Here is a 21,645-nt window from a genome sequence, read left to right as displayed (position 1 = left end):
AACTTCTAAGTTTCGAAAACGTAAAAAATATAATTTTAGATGATTTAGATGGCATGTTAACAACTTATTCCCTAGGACTAGTTAATGTAATGAGTACAAATTTCAATTGTACTGAAATTTTATTTATTTTATATTTTCATACTAGATTGGTTTATTTTGTTATTATCTTTACATTACACTTTAATAATTATTGTTGTAGTTGCCAACATTTTTGTATCCTGTTTGATGCTTGAATTCCGAAACTTCCAACTTTGCAAATACATCTGATTTATTTTATATCACTTGATATGGCGTAATAAAGAAACGCTTAAGTTAAGAAAACATACATTTATATGCAGTTTCGCAATGTCATCCAGATAGTCGTTACTTTTATTATTTTTATAAAAGACATGCAATAAATGACGCGAAGCTCATGCGAGACTCACGGCCCTATGTTACGTGCACAAAAAGTTGGATTTTCGGGTTTTTGAATGTCGTATCTCGGATTCATAAATTCTCAGGGGCTTTACGGAGACAACAATGTCTGAAGGACGCCTTCAAGTCATTGACCGCAATATATATATATATATATATATATATATATATATATATATATATATATATATTATATTCAAGATGATTTATATGGGTTTTGGCAGACGTGAGTGTTAATGCCTTCTCTTATTATAATTTATCTTTGATATCCAAGTTATTTATTTTTGGTAAGTTCAACCATCCTATGGGTCAAAGATATTACAGAGCTTTGAGGATATGATAGCAACGCGAAGCATTAGTTAATTTTTTTCAAAGTTGTCTTATTATATAAATTTTATTTTAAAGTTTAACAAATATATTTTTTTAATTGTCTCATTAAATTTTATACTGCAATCTGTTAGCTGTTACATATTATTACAATAAGCAGAGAATGCTCACAAATATATGGTTTCTAGAAATTAGTAGATACCCCCAGTGGCGCATCTACTAGAGCTAATTAAAATATAATAATAAACAAAATTAAAAACAAAAGAGAAAACAATAAAATATAGTGTAATTAAAGTATTAATACTATATTAAGTCTCCAGGTATTTTTCTTTTAAGCCTGGTTGGCTGGCCTTCCAGGTATACATGACTTGCTAATTGGTCAGGATAAACGTCTATTCTGCTTTTATAATGGTTGGCAACCAGTGTAACAAAAATAATAACTATTCAAATATATTTCCACATTTAATTATTTTTTGATAAAATATTTAATATTTAAAAAAAAAAAACTTTGCGATGTAGGGTGAAATTGCTGGCCTTAAAATAAAAAATAGGTCAGTGATTTCCAACCATTTTGTACTGCACCCTCTTTAATTTTTCTAATAATCTAATTTTATAAATACTCAACTGATATTATAATCTATTTGTAAGAATACGAATTATTATAAAATATGTCAAAATATCTATAACGATTATTTATATCAATTCAACGTTTTTGTTTATTTTATTAAAAATGTTATTTTGAAAGTAGCTGCAAACTTTCTTTGAAAAAACCTCGCGCCTCCTGCGGGATCTCGTCCCACAGGTTGGAAACCACAGGCCTAAATAGTACTCTGGCTATATTTTTTCTGATATTTATTAATCACATCATCGTATGCCGTTAAATAGAAATATTTAGTTGAGTAACAAACACTTCCAATTTTGAAAGAATAGACAATTTTATGATCCAGAAATAAATACAAATTAAGCTTTTTGTAAAGTTTCTATTGATATTTCAATTTATCAGTTGTAAGCCTTTTATGACTATAACATGATTCTGATTTTTTTTTCTCATTTGTGTTTATTTAAACTACTTATTTAGAAAATGATTTTAAAAGCAAAATTTGTCTAGATTTGAAGCTTTAATTTGAAATTTTAGAACCTTGCAGCTTCAGTCGTACTTGTGCAACATTTCATAATTGTTCCGAGATTTAAGAGAGAGCATGTTATAAAGAGTTTTGAAAAACAGGAAAAATATTCCCAGAGTTTTGCTCAATATGGAAAATACTAAGTTAGTATAAACAATAATAGATAATAACAGTATTTTCATAGACATACCCATCTTCATTCTTTGCACCCAATTAATGATTTCATAAATAGGTACATTTGTTACCTTTTGAGATTATATGTTCAGCTTGGTAACTAACAATTAACGATAAAAAAAGTTGATATCAGTCTAATAAAATCTATATAGTTTTTTAGTAGGTACAACAAGGCGCCTAAATCGTACCGCTAGTACATTTTGATATATGTAGATCTTTATTTGATATATGTAGTATCTATAGATAGATCTCTTTTAAATAAAAACATATATTTTTGTAATTAGTAATTAATTAAGGCTAATAAAAAAAGAATTTTTGCCAATTTTAACCCAATGGCAAAAATTTTGTTTCATTTCAATTGCAATGAACATTACAAAATTATTTTCTTAGGGGATACGACTAAAGCAACCCTTATATAATTGATGTTTATAAATGATTGATTGTATATAATAAATATGAATCTCGTCTCTATAAAACACATTTACTGTTCGGATAACTATATGTAAATCCCTTTAGAAAAATAGAGCATGTTCTATTTATAGTATGACGAGTCTTCTCATGTTCAAGAATGTGCTGATGCAGCTGATGTATGAAACTCATTAAGAGTTAGGAAATAATTGTATCAGGTTCTGATCTAAAGGAGGTTATCTTAACTAAACATATTTATCCGTACTTATAGCACAGAAGATTAAATCAGATAAAGATTGAATATTATCAAAGCATTATTAAAATATTTGGTGCGTTTATATCACATACCGATTGTAGGCCGCTTTAAGACTTGAATTTTCTGATTTAATCTGATAATGTCTTTCTATAATATTTTAAAGGTACTTAAAAGTTTTATGTATCAATAATCATATGCAAATGTTGAGTCTCAATTGGAATCTTTTTGGATAAATATAGCTTTAACATTGTTCAGCATAATTAGTGACCTATTTGGCCAATTACCAATATCATTTTGGACATCAAATCATTGAATATCGTGAAGTTTACTAATCATATTCATACAAATCCACAGGAAAAGAATAATTCATACAATTTCTGTGTATTAGGATTTCGATTAAAAGTTAAAGTTTTTTATATTAATGAAAGCCTAGTTGAACTTGATATGATAAGTCTAGTTGAACTTCCTATCAGACCATGGTATGACAATATGTAGACTAAGATTTAACCATACATACACTACATTTCACCTGAGTAGAATTGGGATCAATTCCGATCCTAATTGCTATTGCTTGGGTGGAGCGACTAGGGCAGATGCTGATCACATCATTATGGAGTGCAAAAATGGGAAAAGAGTAGGCAAAAACTATAGAGGGGGATAGTAAGGTGAAAAATCTTCTTCCCAATCAATTTTATAACATTTTTGACAAAGAAAAGGATATATGATGCACTATATAATTATATACAATATAATAAAATAAAAGTGTAAAGACATCTTATAAAATGTATATGACTGATGTCCGTGTATACAAAGTCAACAAATAAACAACAAAAAACTTGATATAATGCAAAGCACAGCACAAATGCATAAACCAAATTTATAAAACTTTTTTTGACCATTATTAAATCTAAATGATCAAAAATCTCAAATTGCAATTATATTAAATACAAACTATTTATTATTAACCTAAATATTTCGAAATGCAAAATAATGGTAAACATATCCTAAACATATCATATAATCAACAATTAAATTTAAATTGATAAACCATCAACTCGAACTTTCATTTTAATTAAATACATAGAGTTTCAAAGTCAATAGTGGATACTAAATATATTATGTTTACAAAGCTGCATTGAAATGAAATTAATAGAATTAATAGATTTCTGAATAAAACCATAACTAAATTACAAAATGGTATCAACCTGGACATGATTAATTTGAATAATGTAGTAAATAGCTCGAGCAAAATCTTATGCATTGTTACTTAAATATATAAATTAAAATGTACTAAGTAATAAGTTGCTTTCTTATTAACAGCATTTTAAAAACCTACATGAAGTGCCTATATGTATATCCGTTTCTGCATTTGTATTTATGACAAACATTTACACTTCAACAAAATCTTCGATTGTGTCGTAAAATGAACATATGAACAAAACGAATAAGGTCAGTGTTATTGAATCACTTTATATTTGCATTTCTTTCATAAATATGTAGGTCCCTGCTTAAAATACTCATCCGTAAATTACATCTCGTATTGCATATGTACTTCCTCATGAAACAACAAAAGTTAATATTGTGGTAAATTTGTTCGGCCGGTTCTGTTTTACTACCGAGATAAAAAAAAACAGTTACCGTTAGGAACATAATATGTTTTAACCTACAAACGGTATTTTGAGAATTGAAGATGCTGTAGAGGCGAAATATTACCCTGGAAGAAGGACATTCTAATTTTCCTCGAATTTCAATTCTTAAATTGCAAACTTATCAATAAGGTATTTGAAAAATTTCGGGGGTACTAAAAGTGCTTCTGAAATTCATTAGGTACAACTTTTGATCAAAATAGGACCCAAATTCCGCACCATAATCAATGAAAAAAATTAAGAACTCAATTGCAATTTTAATAAATTCGGATATTCTAAAAATTTAAAGATTTAATTGGTAAAAAAAATTGTAGATTCTCAAAAAAGTTGAAAATTTATGAAATAAATTGATATGCTAAAGGTGGTGCTAAAAGCTCATTTAAGAAACCAAATAAGCCTGAACTAGAAATGTATTGCTGAATTAATTTTAATTTAATGAAGTTATTTTCATTATCATAGTTTGAATTTCATTTTACAGTCTGGATTTTCTGAAAAAAACAAGTGCATGTCAGATTGAATTTTACGGTTTATTAAAATTGCATGAAAAGCTTACAAAAGTGTACAGATAATTAAATAATTGCTTACAAAAAACCATACATAATCGAGATTCTAATGTGCGTTTGTGGAATCAAAAAAATGTCTTACATTTCAATCAAGATATAGAAGCGAATATGGAATCGGACAGTAAACCATCAGAAATCCCAAAACTACGAAAGACCGTTATTGGATCCAGCAAATACAGCAAGATACCTCGCGAAGAAGGTCGGACCAATATGTTTACATCGGAAAAGGTCTCGCTGCGTTCAACTTCATCAGTTTCTGACTCAAGACAGGAAGTAATATCATCTAGTAATAATGCATCTACAAGCCTCACTCAACCACATTCTGATGTCAAGAAACCTCCTAATTCATGGCAAGTAGTCAATTTCAAAAAAAGAAAAACTTCATTTGAACCATTAGGAATAGATGTCAAAATTCAAAACAAATTTTCGGCCCTTTCAACAATAGACACAGCTAATGATGACAACTTAGTTAAACCGGCCCCAGTCAGTAAGCCCCCTCCAATATTTATTTACGGAGTTGACGATATTAATGATATGTCTAGTCAATTAAATGAAATAATTCCGCATGATCAATATTTCCTGAGAAGTTTAGCTAACAATACATTTAAAATTCTATGTAATTCTGTCGACCATTTTCGAACTTTATCCAGACATCTAAAAGAAACTAATGCCGTATATCATACATATCAATTAAAAGAAGAGAAGGCTTATAGGGTTGTTCTTAGAAATGTACACTTTTCGACAAGCACAGATGCAATTAAATTAGAACTATTAAAACAGGGTCATGTCGTACGTAATATCCTAAATATTAGACATAGAATAACAAAAGAACCTCTTAATATGTTTTTTGTTGATCTGGAACCAAATAGAAATAACAAAAATATTTATAACATTTATAAATTATTCAACTGCATAATACGCGTCGAACCACCGAGAAAGTCCAACAACATTATACAATGCACTCGCTGTCAACTCTTTAATCACACCAAAAAATACTGCAATAGACCATTTGCTTGCCTAAAATGCGGTGACAATCATAATACTAAAGCTTGTACCAAAGATCCGAATGCTCCGGCATGTTGTTATTTTTGCGACGGTGCTCATCCAGCTAATTATCGCGGTTGCTCATACTTCCAAAAAATTAAAGAACAAAGAAACAAAACTCCAGTAAATCAATCAGTCATAAATCCAAATCCAAATAACCAAAATTTTAATAATTCTAATAATTCTAATTCTAATATTAAAATAAACAACATTTCTCCGGCCTTAAATCCAACAATTCAAAATTCATCCTATGCAGACATTGCAAAAAACAATTACTCTGCTTCTAATCATTCACCTTCAAATCCCGATTCTGATTCTCTAGCAACACTTATTTTAGAATTTAAAAATATCTTCAATCAGCTTTTGCAACAGAACACCATAATAATAAATATGTTATCCACGTTAGTCAACAACAAAAGCAATGGCAAAAATAATTAAAATTGCTGAATGGAATGCCAACGGTTTGCTTTTTGAATGTAGAAAAAAATGGAAAAAACTTTATTCCAACTTCTTTATACATTATTTACAAATTTTAGCATTTAAAAGATTTGAAACAGAAATAAATTTTTCTTTACTGGACTTGTATTGTAGTTTAGATAAAAACGTATGTGACTAGCAAATTAAATCTGTTTGTGTTGATGTTATTTCCCAATTTGGCACGAAACGTGAGATATAATTATGAAAAAATTAATACGTGTACAAACCTCAAAGTTTTGTTCTAATTTTTTCAACGTAAAAACTTTGAAATACATAACTTCTGAACCTTCGAGCTGCGACCAAAAAAATAAAAATAAAGTTGAAATCTTTTCCAAAAGCTGAAAAAAATTCAATTTTGAGTTAAATGTTGATTAATTACATATTTGTGGACTGGTTATTCCAGAAATAATTTAATTTCAAACTAATGTTTTCCAATCATGTCAATCAAGTTTTAATTGAATGTAATATTTCAACAGACTCGTTGCAAAAGTAAATCTTATATAAAATTAAATCAAGTATTAATATTTCATGTAAATATGAATGTAAAAATGAAGTGTTGATGTTTCGGATATATAATAGTGAAAATATAGCCCAAAATATGTCTTAATCTAAAAAGACAAGTTTAACCCAACCGCACTTTTTAGAAACTATTATTATACGAGGTGTGTTCAAAAAGTACCCGGAATTACTAATAATTAAATTTCGCGGGTCTGGAGTGTCTGATTGTCAAAAATTTTTTTTTATTGTGTTGGTATACATGCCCCTAAAGTATGATGAAATTTTCAGCTATATTCACTGTTTACTTTGTCTGTGGTAGTCGCTAAGGTTCGACGTGTTTTTCTGAGCTCGGCGATTTTTACAATGGAAGAATTGAAAAGTCAAAGAATTTGTATTAAATTTTGCGTAAAAAATGAAATAAAGTGTTGCAAAGTGCAAAAATTCACCAGATATGGCTCCGTGTGACTTTTTCCTATTCCCAAAGTTGAAGAGACCCATGAAAGGACGGCGGTTTTCCTCGATTGAAGAAAATCGCTGAGAGTGCTCAAGGACATATCAAAAAGTGAATATCAAGGGTGCTTCGAAAATTGGAAAAAACGCTGGCATAAGTGTATTATATCTGGGGGGGACTACTTTGAAGGGGACCACATTAATGTAGACGAATAAATAAATATTTTTTTGAAAAAACGAAAATTCCGGGTACTTTTTGAACAGACCTCGTATATTTTTAAATTTAAATTTATTTATTATAAAGAAATAGTCTTGTATCCAAGACTAGTAATTAGATTTTTGGTTTGTTTGGACAACAAAATATTAATTATTCACTTCTTTAGATTTATTTACTTATTGGCAATACAAATATTTGATTATTTAAATACCTCAGTTTGGTAATAACGATTTACATATATCTAAATATTTAAAAAAAGACTTCTAAAATTTAAAAAAAATATTAAAAATTCTAAACAGCATTATTTAACATGGGATAAGTTATATAAGGTACCTACTGGCATATTTTATAAACAAAATTTGTGTTCATCATATCACCATAGCTTTTCATTCGTGATCATAGTTTATGAATCCATTAAATTGGTGTTAATCTTAATAATTGATCTAGTCATCTTCTAAAGCGAATAAGATTAAGTTTAAACTTGATTATATGTGGAGTCATATAAATCCAAACGATTTTATTATTAATACTATCTCTTAACTATTTTAAATTTTTTAAGATTGTGATGGATAACAAGGCAGGATTGATGCATTTGCATGTACCAAGGTAATCATAGATAAAGTAGATATAAAATAATACAGCATGTTATTAGAAAATATGAAAAGTTTTCACAATGAGAATATAGTGTTCTTATAAATGATCTTGTACCTACCTCAATTGTTTATTATGTTCAAAACTATGTTATTCATTGCATATTTTACCAATATTAAAAATAATAATTAAAGTTCATTCGTAAAGCAACAGTTCAAAAAACTTTCAAGAAGAATCCATCGAAATCGTATCCGCATATCAACAGTCTGAAAGGTCACTAATCTTTTTTATCATGTCCGCAATTTTTTTATAGATGACGCTTTGTCGTGAATCCGTTTTTCATTTATGTATTGACTTTTTATTGCAATTGCAAATTACCATTATTGAAGAAGTACCTCAAGAGAATTCAAGACTAAAATCATCTTACAGAAATTAATGGTTAGATTCTGATCCGGGTCAATTTTTTATATTTAAGAAGATTATATGTTAATTTTTTTACACATAACAACAACTATAACTTGTTCTTTCATATCAGTGATTTTCAATCAGTTTCGAACTACATTTTTATTTGAATATATTTATATAAATAGCTAATGTTATATGACATTGCGCCTTGGGGGAAACAGCCTAAATAACATTTCAATTTTTTTTTTATTATCTCTTTTATTTACAACTGTCCAGTTAAGGACATTTATTAAATTTGATGAATTTACAATAGTCGGCCGAAAAGGGACATTGTATACTAAAAGGGCATGTTGGAAAAACTACTCAGTAGTTGTAATTTCAAAAATTAAAGAACAGTTTATCTATGACAAATAGAAAGAACAAGGAAATTTGTCTAATTCAAAATTAAGCAAATAATTAATAGATAATAATTAAACAAAATTAAGAAAAATTGTCAGAACCTTCACTTGATAATAAGGAATAGCTTGATTTACCATGAAATTACCATTTTTATTTTACCGTTCTTCAAAAATTATTATTTTCTGAATATAAACTATACCTATAAACTAAGATTGTTTAATTTTTCTAAGTAAACAATTTTTAGTCATTAATATCAAGCTCTGAATTGTGTAAAAACTCAGATTTTTTTAGTAGTACAACAGTCTCAAGTAGAACATATTGATTTGTATTATTAATAGTAATTAAAAAAACGTAAAATTAAAAATATTCATTATCATTTTAATTTATTTGAATATTAAAAAAAAAACTTACTCATTTTTATTTTCTTTGCATGTTAAAAAGTGCAATAGAGAACAAATATCCTGTAATTGATGAACAAAGTTTGAGAATCGTCAAAATTTCTGAAAAATTGTTCAATAAAAGACGAACTTGACATTGAAATTAATTCTTTTGATAACACATTTTTCGGCACATCAAAAACTCCCATTAATTCACAAACGATAAAGATCTCTTTGATTTTTTATGAAAAATATGTGGAAATTTTCTTGTTGAGCTTTATCGGACCAAATCACGCGAGATAAGTTTTGATTATTGTATATTAATTGTATCAGATAGAAACTGCTTATTGTTCTATTGATAGAGAAGTTGCTGCGGAATTATTGGAATATTTTACCTTGAGAAATTTTGTCAGAAATTTTTCCTTTTTCTTATTATCATTTGAATAGCAAGCAGAATTGTTCATAGCATTCAAAAATCATTTTTTCACTGCAAAGTTTTAGGGCAACCTAAAGGGTATTCTTTCTCTTTGTGAAGAAATTTTTTCATACTTGTAAAGTGTGATGGACACATAGACGATATCCATGCCCCTAAGACTATGCTCACTTAACTTGGACCTATGGACACTATTTGAGGTCTACAGCCGATCTATTTGAAAATTCTCTAAAATTTTACTATATTATTTCTATCAAACTACAGCTAAAGTTTAATGGTGTTGCTGCCATTGATGGCTGTTGGTGCTAGCAAACTAGAATTGAACTTAAGTGAACAACCTTGATGATGTTTATCTACTGTTAATCATTGTTTATAGTAATTTAATTACATCTTAACAGTTCTGTGCGAATACCCATTATTTCCTTTAAAACTTCTATAATTTATATTCAGTTAAATAATTAGTTTGTTTTCCATCAAAAAAGCTATTAAGAAACTATTCTTAGTTAGTGGTAATTTAATTCTCTGCGACAAATATCGAATCGCAATATTATATATAAGGTAGAGACGAGCTTAAAGGGTGAAAAGGTCTACCATATCTCAAAAACAAGTAAGGTTAAAAAAATTTTAACAACAACAATATTTAAAAGTAGAAAAAAAACATGAATAACCATCAAGCCATCGGCTTGATTATCACGACTTTGCTATCAATAGATAAACTATAACGTTTGAAAATCCATAATAAAAGTATTTAGTTTCGTTATTGTTTTTTTGCTTGTGATTATAGTTGCTTAGTTTACGAGACCTTAACATAATTTTTAAGTATAAGTTATTTAATAATTTTATTAGGTGTATTACTCTTTTAAATAGATTCAACAGTTTTTTATAAAGGGTGGCCCATTTAAAAATTGGAATTTATCAATAGCAACTTGCCTGTAAGCCACACCGTGCGGAATTCGAAGTTGCGATATATGGGAAAAAAACTAAGATTTTTGAGACCTCTCTAACGATGTATAATACTTTATATGTTTTCTTTACAGAAATATCTAAACCGTAAGATCACTAGATCACTAGGACCAATAGATGGACCGTTATATTCTGTCTAAAAACTTACGCGTGGGTGGGGTAAAAAGGACCAACTAAACCTTTACCATGTAAACATTAAAATGTTGTAAATAAAAAATAAAGTTACATAATAAAGTGAAATTAAGTTGAAAAATAACAATTTTACAAGAGATAAATTAAATAAATAAATATTCCAACTCTGTTGATGAATATTACTGATAAAATACCAGATCAAGGTTATACACCGTATTATCTCTGTCAAAAATCTACCCATAAAATTTATCTATATTTTGCATTATTTCGAAATTTTCTTTTAAAATTAAAGATAGTCTCTTTTTACCTCGCCTATAGAGTAAGAAAACGAGGTGATAAATGTTTGAAAACCAGCAAAAAAATATATTTATACAGTGATGAATTAACTGGGAGTTTTACTGAACATAGGCAGATAGTTGTTTGTTTGCTATATGTTATTTTTTGTAGTGTGTATATATAGTAGTGTGTCCGATGGCAGGCCCATGGTGTGACAGCACCACAAAATCAATGATTTTTTCCCCTCTGTTTTTTATTATCTCCATTACTGTTTTATTACTATTAATAAATGACCAGTAATTACTTTGTATTCATTTTTATGAATGTTTCTTTCCAAACTTCTGCTTCCATGCTTCCTGGTCCTCTGCTTCGCCTTTTAGTTTTCTGTATTCCCTCTTCTCGCGAATGTCAACCATCTGCATTCTTCTTCTTCACAATCCTTACAGTCCTTCTATTTTGCCTTTGATGACGTCGTGTAGGAGGCACTCTTTTTGCAGAATGGGCTCGATTCAGTTTCTTTTTCTTTTCAGGATCGTGCTCAGTAGAGTCCTTTCTTCGTCCACTCTTCTCAGGACTTTTGCCTCTAGCACCAGATTTCAAAACTCTCCAGATAGTTCTTGTCGGATTTTCTTAAAGTCCATGTCTTCGATCGGTACAGAGCTATGCTCCAGACTGTATTTATATATATTATTTTTTATTTTAAATTTGAGTATCATTTAAACTCGTTATAAATTGATTTGTTGGGATCAACATTTAGTGAACGAATTTCAAGAACTCAGCATTTCAAAATTTTTGGAATATTTAAAAATGAGATTCAATATTCAGATCTTTCCCTTGATATTTATAAATACAATATTGAATATAAATAAGAGCGTGCATTAACACGTTCTCGATTCTTGGAATATAAAATCTTTATGCTTTATTTGTGGAATAAATAAATATGTTTTGACGTATTTAGATTTTTTCTACATGAGATCTATTGCATAAATTAATTTATGTAAATATATATATATATATATATATATATATATATATATATAATATATATATATATATATATATATATATATATATAACTGTGCTATTATAAGATTTACATACATAATTTCTTAGAGATCTGTAGTGTTTTGATCAACAACGGAGTTATGTCGGCGGCCTTCACTCGTCAGACGTCCTAGAAGACCGGGATTCAGGAAAATGCAATCAAGTTGTATTCTTTACAAAATTTTAATTTAAAGCTCTCGATTTGTAATAAAATTAGCATCGTTTTGATGAGACGTAAGGTTGATAACACACGCAGGGAATACAAAATGTTTTTGACCAAATTTCAAAATTTACAGAAGAAAGACAATATATTGATTCTTTTCCAACTTTCTGCCTATGTGGCTTGAAAATAGTTGTTGTACACGATGTCAATATCATATTTAAAATATTTCAATAAAACAAATAATTTCTTCAATTTAAATCATTTAATTATTAAGGAAGAAAATTACTGAGATCAATATTAATTTATCCAGTCACAACATGTCAGTTTTTTCATCGCTGATTGCTCAGAGCTAATCGAAAACGCAGTAGTAGAAGAAATACCTGAATAACAGTTGAATTTATAATTGTTTTAGTGATTTTCTACTAAATCATCAGTTAAGTTTGTGTGATTTTGTGTTTGGTCAAATCAGTTTCGCCTATTTTTAAGGCGACCATACGTTCCGGTTTAGACGGTACAGTTCCGGATTTCCACCTTGTGTCCCGGGTTTTGCTGAGAGCAATATGTGTGCTTTTTTGCTGAGATCTTTTGTCCCGGATTGTCCCGGGTTTTCAAAAAGTATAGAATGAAATTAAATTGTCGCAATTACTTGATAATGAAGTTACAACTGATATACGATAATGCAATGAGTATGCTTATATAAATACAATACGTTACGAATGATTACGAAATTGCCTAATACAAAATTCCAAAGGCGGATTCAAAATAACCTCTCATACTAATAAATTTGAAATTTCAATCTCAATATCACGAAAATTAACAAAAATTATGAAAACTAACGAAGAAATAGTCATTTTTTCAGGTTCATTATGAAGAGAATTTGATAGTACTTTATGCAAGGCCCAAAAGCAAAAAAAACATATTGTAGATCAGATATAACATCATAAGTAATAAAAGAGCATAACAAGTAATCGATTCATAAAGTTCTTATTTAAAGTCCGCAATTCTGATTTAAAAAAAATCATCAAAAAAACTGTTCCAATGTATCCTTAAACAGTATTTATTTTAAGATCAACAAGTTTAACGTAACTAAAAATTGCCGTCCCGGTTTTGACTTCAAAAAATATGTTCACCTACTATTTTTCATATCTAAATGTTTTAACTTGTTGTGTTTGTTCATTCTCAGCCACCACCAGCATATATTCATTCATTCAGCATACTAACTTTAATATAAGTTCACAAAGTATTTGCTAAATCTTGTTTATACGTCCAAAACTTCTGCTCTATCGACAGAAATTAATTCCGAGTAGCACGATGCTTATCTCCAAATTTAATTCGAGAGTAAAGGGTTAAAGATTCTGTTGGGCGTAATTCGGCCATAAACTTGTAACTAATTAAGGAGCTGGTAAACAATACAAGAAGAACTAAGCATAAAAGTTATCAAACAAACCGACTCATAACTATTTAGTTATATATTTACGTATCATTCATTATTCAAAACCATTAAAATCTGTCTTGACAGTTTCTTAAAACAAGAAAGAACATGCATGGAGCTTTTTATAAAATATGCAAGACAGTATAAGTATAAGAAATATATTTTGAAAATTAAAAGCCACAATTCTTGCAAAATAATCAATCATTATAGACAATTAACTTCAAAAGTAGTCAATTAAGATTCATCTTAGAATTGATGACAAGTTATGATTAATATTTCTAAAAATGTTTATGCAACGTTATTAATGGTATATTTATTGCACTGGATTCAAAGATAATCTTGAAATTAAAATCACTTTTATAGTGATATAAAAAAATTTATAATACTTATTTTATTCAAGGATCTTTACAATATTATTTATATTGACTGCGGTGATCTAAATAATTGTTTTTATACGTTTAATTATATTTACTTCCTGTAGAGTAAGTTATATATATCGCAAAAAATTCCAAAGCTGAATTTTCAAGACATTCTGATCATTCTGACATAGGCCTACCTTAGACAAATTGAATTTATATATTTTTTCTGTAATTAAATTAGAAGATATATATATATATATATATATATATATAAATAGATACATATATATATATATCTAAAATATCTGTTGATAAAAGCAGGTCAAATTTTCGGGAAAAAATATTAAAAAAACGGGCTCTTGATGAGGCATTAAAAAAACATTTGGAAAAGTTGCTTATATAATTGCCGGATATTATATGTAGGTCTGTATTTTTTGATAACATGCATGCATTTTGGTTTAATTTTTAGGTTATGTGGGATTATTATAAATATTCAAATCTATACTATTTTTACTACACTATTTTAATATTTTAAGTAATAATTCCATATTTTGTTGATTTTATTTTTTTTATTTTCAGAAAAATTTTTTTTTAGATTTATTAAAAAAATTAAAACATTCCGAGATTTAAATGTTTTAAAAATTATTAAAATAAAATTCAGTTTAACAAGTATTCTTAAAAAAATTAAAATATGTAATTATAAAGCATCATTTAATTTCAAATATTTCATATGTATTTTATAAATTGGCAAAAATTGTTTTTTATAATTTTCTGATTTTTTGCGGATTTCAAGCTACAATTCTTTCAATAAATATATACTTGCTTACAAAACTGGAAGTTTCAGTAATTTACTAAGACTACACTTGTTTTTTTAAAGTCATAGTAATAAAAACTTGAATGTTAAAAAATATGTAAAAACATTTGCTAAATGTAAATATAATTATAGGCATGTACGATACAGACAATAGCTTTTAAAATAATCCATACTTTTGACAAATTAAATAAACATTAGATATAATGTTACAATATAATCTTTCTGTAATTATTATCACAGTTGAAGATTAAGTAATAAAAAGTCATCGTGTGTCTGGTACAATTTCTAGTAAAAATCTAATATTTTCGTCCAGTTAAGCTGATATAATAAAATTTGTTACTCATCTTAAATCATCTTGGTTGCTAAGCAAAAATTGCGAGCAAACAATATTTGAAATCATTCCGTTTCAGCAAAATAGTACTTCTGAGAAAGTAAATAGGAAATAAGTATTTTTCGTATATTGATACTTTAATTTTGCAATTAAAAGTAAACACTTGTTAGTTATTTATAAAAAAAAGTTATGAACATAAATATCATACTAGATCGATGCCAGCAAATGATAACTCTATAAAGCTTTCTTTATAAAATTACAAAATTAAAAAAACAATATACAAAATATACATTTATTTTCTCAAAATTACCTTCTTGCTGAAATAAATTCAAATATTGTTGGCCCGCAATTTCAGAAATCAATTAAATTTTTAAAAAAATTGTATTGTATATATTATGAATTTTGTATATTGGATAATTTTCTATATCATCTATATTCCCTATACATCATCAAAACTTTCCGCTTTATTTCAATATTTTGTGATGGAACATACATATCACAACTTAAAAACATAATTTGCGTATAATAGTTAAGAAAGTATTAAAGAAAATAAATAAAATTAAATGTATGTATCATATGACTGAACATAAGTTGCAGAAACTTTCCGATATTTGTAGTTAAACGACTTAATCAATTAGAATTGAGATAAACAATTTATGTCTTAAGGATGTGTCCTATTATTCCATACAAGATTTAATGAATTTTTATAAATAAACCACATTTCGTTGACCTATAATACTTTAAGGTGTTCGTTTAGATCAGGGCTTCTTAAACTTTGTCCTTTCCTAAAAACCCTCGTGTTTAGTAAATATTGACAATTCGGTTTGAATGGCCAAAAAAGTATTTGTTGAGATAGGTTCAAAGTGTTTAAGAAGTTCGTGATCTATCTGGATGCTGCCGAACTCTATTGAACACTTGCACTTTGTCGAAGGACCAGATATATTTAGGTGTTGGCTATATCAGACCGTTTGAATAATAAAAATAAAAGATGATAAATAAAAGATGATGAATAACTGTAATTATTGTATTTGAAATAATAAGAATTATAGATGGTTAGATAGTTGAGGTTTGAATTAGATGTTATGGATTTGAATGTTAATTTACGACTGATCTTAACTATATGAAATTTAAGTTGATACTAAATTATATAGATTTTATAATTTTATATATTTTTCTGATTGGCCCATTTTGTGGAATTAAGGACACCCCATTACAATTTTGGAACCAATCAGTGGTTATTACATTTATCAACCGAATTTATCAACCTGGTAGTGCGAATTTCTTGGAAATATAAGGATGATAGGATGATATAGTTAGGGACAGGTGATAAAAATTCTAGGAAAAATGGATTACTGATATGATTACCGATTTTGGGACAGGATGCGTAACAATGAAAGGGATGAAGGTTTATTGTCGCTATCCTGCATGGAGATAATAAAATATAATAATTATACCAGGGTTGGGAATGAAGCGTTAACACCTCGCTACCCCAGAATTTGTCTACGCGACCCCATTTGGGTTCGAGACCCATAGTTTGAGAAGCCCTGGTTTAGATCATGAACTTTATCACTATGCAAAGTTTAATTAAAATCACCAAAAAATTTCAATAATTAATTACCAAGACATGGCTCGGGTGAACTTTGCAAATTCACTAATCAGCACGATTTCCAACTGATACCTTTCGAAAACTTTTTGAATTTTCAAAATCTGTTTAGGATATTTAACGAAAAAGTTGACAAAAATTGCACTAATCTACTAATTATGAAAAACAGCATGGCCTATCGTCGTGCAATTCGAGTTTTATCAAATGAATTTTCAATTTTTAAAATCAGTGCACCTATTTTTGAGAAAACTTTGCTAAAAGGTCAAACTTTGACCCATATTAACACATCATACATACTTCTCTTAATTTTTCGCGTAAAACGATTCAGAATGACTTAAAACGTCTAAAAAATCTAAAGCTAGCAAATCTGACAAAAACTTCAACTTCTCCTTCGGGAAGTTAAATAAAATATTTCAGTAATTAAATAAAATCAGTAAATCATCCACTAAACGATTTTCAGTAGATCTAATAAAGTAATCGTCAGTATTTTATTAATTAATCGCAAGTGAGGTTACATTTGTATTCCTATGCCAGAAACCTGAAGCCCTCTTCTTAACAAAAAAAGATTAAAAATAGCAAAAATAATTGAATACTAAATTGAAATATATTTTCTAGAGATTTTGTATGAACAGTAGATACAGCTTTACAAAAAAATCATCCTTCCTTCCTAAATACCGCTTTACTAAAAAAAATCATCCTTCACGAAGTTGATAATTATATTTCAGCAATTAAATAAAATTAGTAGATCATTCACTAAACGATTTTTAGCAAATCTAATAAAGTAATTGTAAGTATTTTATTAATTAATCGCAGGTCAGGTTACATTGATATTTCTATGCTAGAAACCTGAAGCACTGTTCTTATCAAAAAAGGACCAAAAATAACAAAATTTGTTTAATATTAAATTAAAATATATTTTCTAGAGTTTTTGTATAAACACTAAGTACTGGTTTACTAAAAAGCAGTAACCTGAAGCCCGCTTCTCAACAAAAAAAGGATTAAAAATAGCATACTTTGTTGAAGAGTAAATTGAAATATATTTTCTAGAGTTTTTGTATAATCATTAAATACTGAATTACTAAAAAAATCATTGAATTATCATCACCTGAATTAAATTATGTTAATAGTGTTCTGTCCACAGTATTCTAACGTTTTTGGTGATTATTGAAATATATTTGTATGACAGGATTTGGTTGAAAATTTTGGCGAAAATAATGTTTTATTAACATTATTAATTATTTTACAAACTTAGATGTTTGCTATTAATCCATCATCCACAGCATCATTGGATCTACTTATAATTAATCAGAAACTTCCATTGCTCTTATAATATCTAAAAATTTCTTTTGAAAAAAAAAATTAAAAAAAGTGTGCAACAAAATTTTTTTTTCCAAAAGCAATTATTTTGGTAAAACAAGTAGAAAGTTTTTTGAATCATTTAACTCTGACGCTTAGTTCTCTCAAAAACAGTCATTTTTTGTACAATTAGCTCGGTATCTCCAAAACGGCTTAACGTCTTTGCCAAAAACTATTCACATCTTCTCCCAATAATTACAAATTGAATGTTTTTAGATCATTAAAATGGATACTTCGTTCTATCAAAAACTCGAATCGTCTTTTTTGCACTCTTTGCTCCGTATCTCCGTAACGGCTGGACCTGCCTCTGCTAAAAACTAATCAGCACATCTCCCTATCTATAGGGATTGAATGTTTTTTGAATGATTCAAATCGGCTGATCCGTGCGCCCGAAAACGTGGACGAAAAAATGCGGACTACAAAACACGCACAAATCCATTTTTTTGGGGTATGCCAAAATGTTCAGAAACCTTCAAAACGTAAAGATATGCAAAAATTTTCATTTTCGATTTTCGGCCCTACGGGAAGTTAATAATAAAATTTAATTTGCTAATATTAATTTAAAATTATTAAAATTGATGTAGTAATAAATTTAAAATTTCTAATATTTTAGAAGGGAGCTGTATATAAATATTTTAAAATAATATTACGATTCAGTATACTATCATTTGTTATGGTATTTTACGTATTCGTAGTTTATTAAGTGTGTTTAATTATCCATGAAATTTATTAATTAATAATATTTACTAATATAACAAAAAATTCAATAAATTTTATAATTGCAACTATCGACAAAAATATTAACTTCAATCATAAAGAAGTAAATTAGTTTAGATTTTGTAAATTATTGTAAAGTATTTGAAAATATATTACATTATAAAAAGTGCTAAATATTAGTGGATTCTTGGTTTTAAATGACACATATTTTAATTTTGTAAATAAGATTCTTTTTTAATAACTAAATTACTTCAACTCTGTAAATGAACAATTTGAACTAAAATATTTTATTTAAAAAAGTTTTAGCATTTTGAGTATGCATCTAAAATTTTTGCACAATATTTTATATTTTTTAATTTTTTAGTTAAAGTTGATAAACTATAAAATAATATATTTTTAAATAAATTTTAAAAGTATTATGTGAGTAATTTTAAAGTAATTGATAATATATGACATTGTATAAAATACTAAATGTTACTATTTGTTTATAAAGCATAAAATCTGTATATTTCAATTTTTTGTGGATAAGACTATTTCATAACAACCAATTTTTTTCAACTCTCTAAACTTACATTTTGAGGTAAAATCTTTTATTATGAGTATGCATTTTAATAGTTTGGTGCCTCTAAAATACAGTAAAATTAAATTTATTTTAATAAACAATTAAAAATGACCGTATTAGGTACATGATTTTTTCAGTTCAGGATAAACCGACAGGAAAAATTAATAAAAAATTATAGTTTTTATGATACCAATCATTATTTATGTTTCAATTCTCTGAACTATTCTGAAAAAAATAAAAACATATTTGTTTAATACATTCTACGTAGAAACTTTATTCGTATTCTATGTAGAAACTATTAACCCATTTTTTTAAATTTAAATATTCACTAAAAATTAAATTGTAAAGTCACTAAAAATTATATTCTTAATATAAAACTTGTTAGTTATAAAATTCCTCAAAAAGGGGTCATCCCAAAAATTTGAAACCAGGAATGAAATAGATGAAATTAAATGAATGTCAAATTAAATATATAATTTTTCGAAAGAAAAAGAAGACTTTTAGTTCTTAGCAAAATCAGGATTTTCATTCGAATTTATACTAAAACTTAGCTGATACTGAATATACCATTAATTTGATAACTCTAATATATATTTTCACGAACCATTAAATTTAATAGTAGATATTAAAAATTAATTTAAAATTAAAGTTTTTATGGATACCAATTATTATTTATGTTTAATTCTCTGAACTGTTTTAAAAAACAAATTTGTTCAATATATTACTACTTGTAGATGTAGAAACTATAAAACTTTTTTTTACAGTTTAAATATTCACTAAAAATGAAATTGTACAGTCCCTAAAAATTATATTTTTAATATCAAAATTTTTAGTTTGGAAGTTCCTCAAAAAGGAGAAACGAAATGTAGAATGAAATAAATGAAATTGAATGAATGTACTATTAAATAAATAATTTTTCGAATAATTTCATAAAACATAATACATAAAAATAATTTTGTAGTTCACTGTTCTTAGAAAAATCAGGATTTTCATTCAAATTAATACTAAAACTTAGTTGATACTAAATACACCATTAATTTCATAACTCTTAAATATATTTTAACAAACCATTAAATTTAACGGTAGATATTAAGAATTAGTTTCTTTAAAAAACGATTAAAACAAATTAATTTGTACTATAAGATTCAACAATAACACAAATATATTAGAACCAATAATTTATCCACACATAATAAATAAAAGAAACAAAAAAACGGTGTTTTAAACAATAGAAATAGCACATCAACGGCATATTCATCGTAATTCAAAATTAACGTTGAATAACGATGAAAAATGTTCGAAGGCATATTAAAGAATGCTATCGACACTTGTTTTAATTTTTTACTGAATACATTTAAAACTTGGTATTTGATATATAGAAAAGCAACAATAAAAGTACATAGATATCCTTTTAAGTGTAAAAATGAGAATGAATAAAATATGCTTACCTTGTTATGTATATATGACAGGAAACCACTGTTATGACACAAAACTCATTGTCTGTTAAAGGTGTTTATTCTAACAGATTTGTAATATCTTGCAAATCTCGTTTAATTCTTCTAAATAACTTTCGAACTGTACATACGACTTTATAGTGCACGCGAGATGCGAGTCGAGTGGCCACTAACAACTGTCAATAAGGCGCCACCGATATGAATATCGGAATATCAGAATATCAGAATACAGAATACTGAATATAGCAAACGAGATAATCTACCTTAGATTTTATTTTACTCGAAACCAACACATGTACGGACTTACAACATATAATCAAGATATCAATATCTTGTAGCTTCTACTATCTCTCATTGAGGACCGGTTTATCAACATTTTTCAATTTGCAAGGATGACGTACGTAAATAGCGTTAACATAAACAAAAAGATGGCGGCAGCATTTAAACACTACAACTTCACCTTTAAATATGACCATCGTTATAATTATAATTGATTTATGGTTTTTGATTAAAAGAAATACATCCCTGGTTCCATTACTGAAAACCTTCCTTCTCTAGTTTTGTGTGAGTTTTGAATATATCTTTGACAAAAGTAATCAGGAATAAAAAACTGCAAATATTTTTATTATTCGAAAA

General features: G+C 27.4%; 1 protein-coding gene across 1 annotated transcript in view; it reads right to left on the bottom strand.

Moving 5' to 3' along the window:
- The window catches only part of LOC113367033 (facilitated trehalose transporter Tret1-2 homolog), a 38,617-nt gene extending 17,458 nt beyond the window's left edge, over window positions 1-21,159 (bottom strand). The window contains exon 1 of the mRNA XM_026608663.1: window positions 21,004-21,159. The gene's annotated coding sequence lies outside the window, so the exon portion shown is untranslated. The remainder of the gene's footprint in view (window positions 1-21,003) is intronic.
- Between the last annotated feature and the right edge of the window lie 486 nt (window positions 21,160-21,645).

This window comes from Ctenocephalides felis, unplaced genomic scaffold, assembly GCF_003426905.1.
Source record: "Ctenocephalides felis isolate EL2017-DRISC unplaced genomic scaffold, ASM342690v1 CF-g0.4_SCAFFOLD_01170, whole genome shotgun sequence".
Lineage (NCBI taxonomy): Eukaryota > Metazoa > Arthropoda > Insecta > Siphonaptera > Pulicidae > Ctenocephalides > Ctenocephalides felis.
This window is presented reverse-complemented; position numbering and strand designations above follow the sequence as displayed.